Source organism: Eriocheir sinensis, chromosome 24 (genome assembly GCF_024679095.1).
Source record: "Eriocheir sinensis breed Jianghai 21 chromosome 24, ASM2467909v1, whole genome shotgun sequence".
Taxonomy (NCBI): Eukaryota; Metazoa; Arthropoda; class Malacostraca; order Decapoda; family Varunidae; genus Eriocheir; species Eriocheir sinensis.
This window is the reverse complement of record NC_066532.1, coordinates 1,096,315-1,104,623: the sequence shown is the minus strand read 5'-3', so window position 1 is coordinate 1,104,623 and position 8,309 is coordinate 1,096,315. Positions and strand designations below refer to the sequence as shown.

General features: G+C 39.1%; 2 long non-coding RNA genes across 2 annotated transcripts; one reads left to right on the top strand and one right to left on the bottom strand.

Moving 5' to 3' along the window:
* Window positions 1–3,499: 3,499 nt before the first annotated feature.
* Window positions 3,500–6,437, bottom strand: LOC127002693 (uncharacterized). Its single transcript, XR_007756418.1, has 3 exons — window positions 6,203–6,437; window positions 4,416–6,036; window positions 3,500–4,280 (listed from the first exon to the last, which is right to left on the bottom strand). It is a non-coding gene; the product is annotated as an uncharacterized LOC127002693 (long non-coding RNA).
* Window positions 6,141–8,213, top strand: LOC127002694 (uncharacterized). Its single transcript, XR_007756419.1, has 2 exons — window positions 6,141–6,284; window positions 6,450–8,213. It is a non-coding gene; the product is annotated as an uncharacterized LOC127002694 (long non-coding RNA).
* Window positions 8,214–8,309: the final 96 nt, after the last annotated feature.

The following is an 8,309-nucleotide window of genomic DNA, read 5'->3' as shown; positions in this document are numbered from 1 at the left end:
TTGCTGTCATCTTAAAACACAACAAACACCAGTAAAATCAGAGGAAATATTGTGTTTTTGTACCTTATGTGTTGCTGTCATCTTAAAACACAACAAACACCAGTAAAATCAGAGGAAATATTGTGTTTTTTGGTACTTATGTGTTGCTGTCAATCTTAAAACAACAAACACCAGTAAAATCAGAGGAAATAAGTGGGTTTTTTTGTACCTTATGTGTTGCTGTCATCTTAAAACACAACAAACACCGGTAAAATCAGAGGCAATATTGTGTTTTTTGGTACTTATGTGTTGCTGTCATCTTAAAACACAACAAACACCAGTAAAATCAGAGGAAATATTGTGTTTTTTGGTACTTATGTGTTGCTGTCATCTTAAAACAACAAACACCGGTAAAATCAGCGGAAATATTGTGTTTTTGTACCTTATGTGTTGCTGTCATCTTAAAACACAACAAACACCAGTAAAATCAGAGGCAATATTGTGTTTTTTGGTACTTATGTGTTGCTGTCATCTTAAAACACAACAAACACCAGTAAAATCAGAGGAAATATTGTGTTTTTTGGTACTTATGTGTTGCTGTCATCTTAAAACACAACAAACACCGGTAAAATCAGCGGAAATATTGTGTTTTTGTACCTTATGTGTTGCTGTCGAGCTTAAAACACAACAAACACCGGTAAAATCAGCGGAAATATTGTTTTTTGGTACTTATGTGTTGCTGTCAATCTTAAAACACAACAAACACCAGTAAAATCGGAGGAAATAAGTTTTTTTTTGTACCTTATGTGTTGCTGTCATCTTAAAACACAACAAACACCAGTAAAATCAGAGGAAATATTGTGTTTTTGTACCTTATGTGTTGCTGTCATCTTAAAACAACAAACACCAGTAAAATCAGAGGAAATAAGTGGGTTTTTTTGTACCTTATGTGTTGCTGTCATCTTAAAACACAACAAACACCGGTAAAATCAGAGGCAATATTGTGTTTTTGTGCCTTATGTGTTGCTGTTATCTTAAAACACAACAAACACCAGTAAAATCAGCGGAAATATTGTGTTTTTGTACCTTATGTGTTGCTGTCATCTTAAAACAACAAACACCAGTAAAATCAGAGGAAATAAGTGGTTTTTTTTGTACCTTATGTGTTGCTGTCATCTTAAAACACAACAAACACCGGTAAAATCAGAGGCAATATTGTGTTTTTTGGTACTTATGTGTTGCTGTCATCTTAAAACACAACAAACACCGGTAAAATCAGCGGAAATATTGTGTTTTTGTGCCTTATGTGTTGCTGTTATCTTAAAACACAACAAACACCAGTAAAATCAGCGGAAATATTGTGTTTTTGTACCTTATGTGTTGCTGTTATCTTAAAACACAACAAACACCGGTAAAATCAGCGGAAATATTGTGTTTTTGTGCCTTATGTGTTGCTGTTATCTTAAAACACAACAAACACCAGTAAAATCAGCGGAAATATTGTGTTTTTGTGCCTTATGTGTTGCTGTTATCTTAAAACACAACAAACACCAGTAAAATCAGCGGAAATATTGTGTTTTTGTGCCTTATGTGTTGCTGTCAATCTTAAAACACAACAAACACCGGTAAAATCAGCGGAAATATTGTGTTTTTGTACCTTATGTGTTGCTGTCGAGCTTAAAACGCAACAAACATCACTCTTACTAATGTCTGAATGTTGCCTTGCCTCTGTGTTACTTGTGTTGGTCATTACCGAGTCCTCGAGTGATGGCAAAGTAATATCAGCACTAAAATATAAGGAAAATCGGAGGAAATATTCGAGCGTCCTATCACCATGACAACTACCACGTGACTGCCGGGTGGCGGGTGCGGGGGGTGCCTCCTTTGCCCCACCGATCCAGATTGTCGTACTCGGAGCATCACATATCCCGGCTTCTCACCCTTTAAATATCACCAGGAAACAAGAATAATTAACCATTTCAACGATAACAACATGAAAAGCCAGTTAATGGGGCACGGGAGACAGCTTTTGGGGTGGAAATCGGGGAAATATGAGAAACTGAGGACGACAATCTGGCAACGTTGCAAAGTTTGTCCTGCCCTCCCACTTACCGTAATTAATTTTATAGCTTTTGGAGAGGAGGGGGATGACTTACACTATATATGGAAGACTAGGACACATTAAGAGATGAAACGAAAGCACTTTGACTGAATTACTCTATATAACTTCTAAGGACCTAAATTCATTCCCCAATCAATTTTGTAGCTTTAGAGCAGAGGTTCTCAAACTGGGTGCCACCGACAGTGCCAAGCGGTGCCACAAGATTGTCATGAATTTGGAAGCATGACTTTTTTTCTTCTTTTCATGTTAGTCTGCATTTATTACTTTTAAGTTAATCTGATTCTACTGATGAGTTCTATGTCCGGGCATGTACTCAGGTCAGGTCAGGTGTAAGTCGGGAAGCTTGGCCTTTGTGTCGGCGCTTCCCTGATGCTGTTCCAAGTTTTCTTATGCTGCTGCTTCCATTATGTTCTTTCGTTGGCTTTCTCTTTTCTTCCCCATCTCCTACATTATTTCCTTGGACTCTTGTATCTAGCTCGTTGAAGAGTAATTGTCCTATGATATTTTCTTCATTTTCTACTGTACCGTTTGTATTTTGGTTTGAGTATGGATTATAATTTTAATTCATTAATTAAAGTAATTCAAACAGGTACAATTGTGTGTAAGAGTTTAATTCATGTGAGGAGGGGGGGGGGGTGAAAAAGGTGTGCCACAAAGGGGTTTATATAAGTTCAAGGTGCCATCACTGAAAAGAGATTGAGAGCCACTGCTTTAGAGAGAGGAGGGAGATGACTTACACTATAATATATGCCTCCCCCCCCTCCCGCGGCCCCGCTGCACACGACTTTCTACTCATGCTCATCCCTATACTGTCCAAACCCCTTATGCAAGAGTCAACCAGCATCTTCACTCTTTCATCCCTCACGCTGGTACACTCTGGAACAATCTTCCTTCATCTGTATTTCCTCCTGCCTACGACTTGAACTCTTTCAAGAGGAGGGTATCAGGACACCTCTCCTCACGAAATTGACCTCTCGTTTTGGACACTCCTTTGACTTCTATTCAGGAGCAGTAAGTAGCAGGCTTTTTTTATATTTTTCTTTACGCCCTTGAACTGCCTCCTTAGCTGTAAAAAAAAAAAAAAAATATGGAAGACTAGGATACATAAGACGAGATGAAACGATGACCCTTTTACTGAACTGCTCAAATTACTAAGGAGTTAAATGCATCCCCAAATTAATCTTATAGCTTTGGAGAGGAGGGGATGACTTACAGTCTTAGGTACACTATTTATGGAAGACTAGAAAACATTAAGAGATGAAACGAATTAAACCCTTTGACTGAACTACTCTACTATAGAAGGGGGCTGACTTACACTTATGTATACTTTTACAACAAGAAACAGAGTCAATCACACACATTAGGTTACAAAGGAACAAATACAATGAAAGTCCTGGGTAATGGTGGGCTGGTATGTATGTATTTACAAGTTAACAGTAACATCTTAGTACAAGGATTCAAGAAAACTGGATGGAGACAATTTTACAATCCTACCTTTACAAAAATATAGAATGGTTGTCATCGTCGTAGTACATAATTATCACAAAATAAATATGATACAAAATAATAATATGGAATGCTCTCCATACATACATGTCTTTACATGGATAATGATTAAGAAAAATATATGTTAACCCTATATCAGATAATGTGTGTGTGTGTGTGTGTGTGTGTGTGTGTGTGTGTGTGTGTGTGTGTGTTTCCCTATTTGTATTTACCTATTTGTAGTATATAGGGCCTGAACTCAAGCTCGGACAGTCCCGTGTGTGTGTGTGTGTGTGTGTGTGTGTGTGTGTGTGTGTGTGTGTGTGTGTGTTCTTACCCATTTCTACACTTAAATAATGGAGTCAAGCCTGTTATATCTCCTAATTTATCACTTTTTACCTACATAATTCTCTAAACTAGTGTAAATAATGTGTTTGTGTGTGTGGGTGTGTGTGTGTGTGGGTGTGTGTGTGTGTGTGTGTGTGTGTGTGTGTACGGTGCAACACACACACACACCATCGCGAGAAGGTTAGCAGAGAGGGCATAGTAGTGAGAGCAGTGTCATATAAGAAGCGGTCAAGCAGGCACTGTGTTTATTTACCCCACCCTTCCCTACCCCTGACACATGGGCGCCTCGACACAGGGAGCAACAGTAGGTAGACAGGCCATTCAAACTTCCACCACAGCGTCCAACCTCGATAAGCTTCAGACCCCTCCTTGGAAGCCCACCCAAGCTTTATGTATCACTGAATAAGCCTCATTTCTTTCATTAGATCAAGCTTGTGAGGGACTTCAAGACAGACCATTTTTATTTCCACCAGTGTCCAACCTCGGTAAGCTTCAGACCCCTCCTTGGAAGCCCACCCAAGCTTATGTATCACTTATCACTGTCTTTATCTCATCTTTTTTTTCTTTATATTAATTTTGTATTGGACTTTGCCACACCATTCAAACTTCCACCACAGCGTCCAACCTCGGTAAGCTTTGAGTCCCCTCCAGGAAGCCCACTCAAGCTTATGTATCACTGAATAAGCCTCATTTCTTTCATTATATCAAGCTTGTGAGGGACTTCAAGACAGACCATTTTTATTTCCACCACAGCGTCCAACCTCGGTAAGCTTAGGCCCCTTTTCTGGAACCCTACTCAAGCTTATGTATCAATGAATAAACCTCACTTTTTCTTTACTTGTATTTATCTTGTATTGGACTTTGCCACACTTTCATAACTTCCACCACAGCATTCAACCTCGGTAAGCTTAACCCAGTAGCAGCGCTGGGCCAAATTTGTGGCTTTACCGTGTACCAGCGACGGGCCAAATTTTTGCCATGATAAAGACCCCCCAAAAATAGATATCGCATAAACTGATCACAAATGCGTTGATATGTATTATGAAATAGTTTCCGTGTGATGATTTTTTCTCATCAATTCGCTTAGAGGGGCCTTTAAGAAACATGATCCCCGCAGCTACCGGGTTAACGCCCTTTTCTGGAAGTCCACCCAAGCTTATTGTATCACTGAATAAGCCTCATTTCTTTTTTCCTCGTATTATTCTCATCTTTTCTTTCCTTATATTAATCATGAACTGGACTTTGCCACAGACTTTTCTAACCTTATGCTCCACTTCCCTCTCTCTCTCTCTTCCTTCTCATTTCCTAACCTTCCTTTCTCCACCTCTGTCAGTTCATCCTCCACTTCCCACTGTCCTTTCCTCTCCCTCCGCTCCCCTTCTCTACCAGCTCATCCTCCACTCCCCTCTTTCCTTTCCTCTCCCTCCGCTGCCCTCCTCTACCAGCTCATCCTCCACTCCCTCTTTCCTTTCCTCTCCCTCCACTCCCCTTCTCTACCAGCTCATCCTCCACTCCCTCAGCTCCCCTCCTCTACCAACTCATACTCCACTCCCCTCCTCCACCAGCTCATCCTCCACTCCCCCATTTCCTCTCCCTCCTCCAGTCCTCCTCCTCCTCTACCACTTCATCTCAGACCACCTCTCTCTTCTTCTTGGTTATAGGGCAGTCAGCATCTATGTATCATGTCTAGTATCAATAATGGGTAATACTATATGGCTCTCTACCTAGAACAGCTTTGGAAGTCCCACATTTGGCCTTCTGTCAATTTCCTTTTTATTTAGACATTGGAATTAAATATGTTTGGACCTCACCACAGCACTGACGGAATATATGCATCAGAGAATTGATTTGTTTGCATACACATATTGAATTACTAAAAAAAAATGTACATCAAAAAATAAAGAAATATTATCATAGCTCTGAGAAAATATGCATCTCAGGAGTACATTCATCTGCATACATCTGACACCAAGATCTATATTGTCAAGACATTTTGGGGCTTACACACCACATTGGAGGTTGTGTCAGTATTTCCATGGGTAGTTTCGAGAGCCTAGTAATAGTCTGACAAGGCTTCTCCACCACAAACATGAAAAAAAACACTCATGGAAACCCAACGTATCTACTCTCTATGGCCTTGGTATCTATATTGTCAAGACATTTTGGGGCTTACACACCACATTGGAGGTTGTGTCAGTATTTCCATGGGTAGTTTCGAGAGCCAAGTGATAATTTGACAAGGCTTCTCCACCACAAGCATGGAAAAACACATGAAAACCCAACGTATCAACTCTCTGGCCTTGGTATCTATATTGTCAAGACATTTTGGGGCTAACACATTACATTGGAGGTTGTGTCAGTATTTCCATGGGTAGTTTCGAGAGCCAAGTGATAATTTGACAAGGCTTCTCCACCACAAACATGAAAAAAAAAACATGAAAACCCAACGTATCTACTCTCTGGCCTTGGTATCTATATTGTCAAGACATTTTGGGGCTTACACACCACATTGGAGGTTGTGTCAGTATTTCCATGGGTAATTTCAAGAGCCTAGTGATAGTTTGACAAGGCTTCTCCACCACAAACATGAAAAAAAACACTCATGGAAACCCAACGTATCTACTCTCTATGGCCTTGGTATCTATATTCTCAAGACATTTTGGGGCTAACACATTACATTGGAAGTTGTGTCAGTATTTCCATGGGTAGTTTCGAGAGCCTAGTGATAATTTGACAAAGCTTCTCCACCACAAGCATGGAAAAACACATGAAAACCTGACGTATCAACTCTCTGGCCTTGGGATCTACATTCTCAGACATTTCGGAGCTTACACACCACACTGGATGTTGTGTCAGTATTTCCATGGGTAGTTTCAAGAGCCTAGTAATAGTTTGACAAGGCTTCTGCACCACAATCATGAAAAAACACATATGAAAACCCAATGTATCTACTCTCTGGCCTTGGGATCTACATTCTCAGACATTTCGGAGCTTACACACCACACTGGATGTTGTGTCAGTATTTCCATGGGTAGTTTCAAGAGCCTAGTAATAGTTTGACAAGGCTTCTGCACCACAAACATGAAAAAACACACATGAAAAGCCAACTTATCTACTTTCTGGCCTTGGGAAATAGGTGCTGTGAGAGTCGAAAGCATCTGAGAATATGGACATGAAAACCTCGGACATCAGAAATAAACCACAAAAAGTCTTGAAAATGGATCTTGTATGGAAACTGCTACAGCTTTAAAGGAAATGTGTGTGTGAGAACTAGACACTCACTTCAAAACACGATATTGAGAAACGTAGACAACAAAAATAAATAATAATGTGTATCTGAGAACCATATCCATTGCCATATGTGTGATATTGGCAAACACGGACATAAAAAAAAAAAATAATAATAATAATAATGTGCATCTGAGAACTATATCCGTTTCCACACGTGTGATATTGGCAAACATGGACATAAAAAATATAATAATAATGTGAATCTGAGAACCACATCCGTTTCTATACGTGTGATATTGACAAACACGGACATAAAAAAATATTATAATAATGTGCGTCAGAGAACTATGTCCGTTTCCATACATGTGATATTGACAAACATGAAAAAAAATAAATAAATAAATAAATAAATAATAATAATAATAATAATAATAATAATAATAATAATAATAATAATAATAATAATAACAGTGATCATGCGAAACAAAAATACGTGGATTGACAACACATACCCCTTCTCTTAATCAAACCAAACTGTCTTCACGGTAATCATACACTCGTAGCAGAACGTAGCAAAAAGAAAAAAAAAGTCAAACTGGTGCATAGACTTAACGAATCACTACTACGGGAGGTCAACGATCGACACTAATATACACGGCACAAAATAATTTACTCCTTGGAATGATACGTTAAACTGGTCCCAAAAACATGACAATAGACAGACGGAATGTGATCGACCGATATCGTAAAAGTGTGTGTTGAGCTCGGAGTCGGGAGGCCACTCTGAGAGACTTAAGAATCACATACTAATCGTTTTCTTCCTCTTCCTGTACTTCCTTACCCTATCTATGCTTGCCTGTTTATATTTGTTGCAGGACTGAGGCAAACTTATAGATAGATATACTGGCGAGTGTGTGTTGAGTCAGGAGTTAGGAAGCCGTACTGAGAGACTTTAAAATCATATATAACCGTTTTTCTTTCTTCATCCAACATCATAAGGGAAAATACAGATGCTAAATGAAGAAGAAGAAGAAGAAGAAGATGATGAGCAAGAGCAAGTAAAAAAAGATGATAAGTAAGTTGAAAGAAATGAAGAAGAGAAAGAAGAAGAGGAAGATTTTTTATTTTTTATTTAGCAACCTCT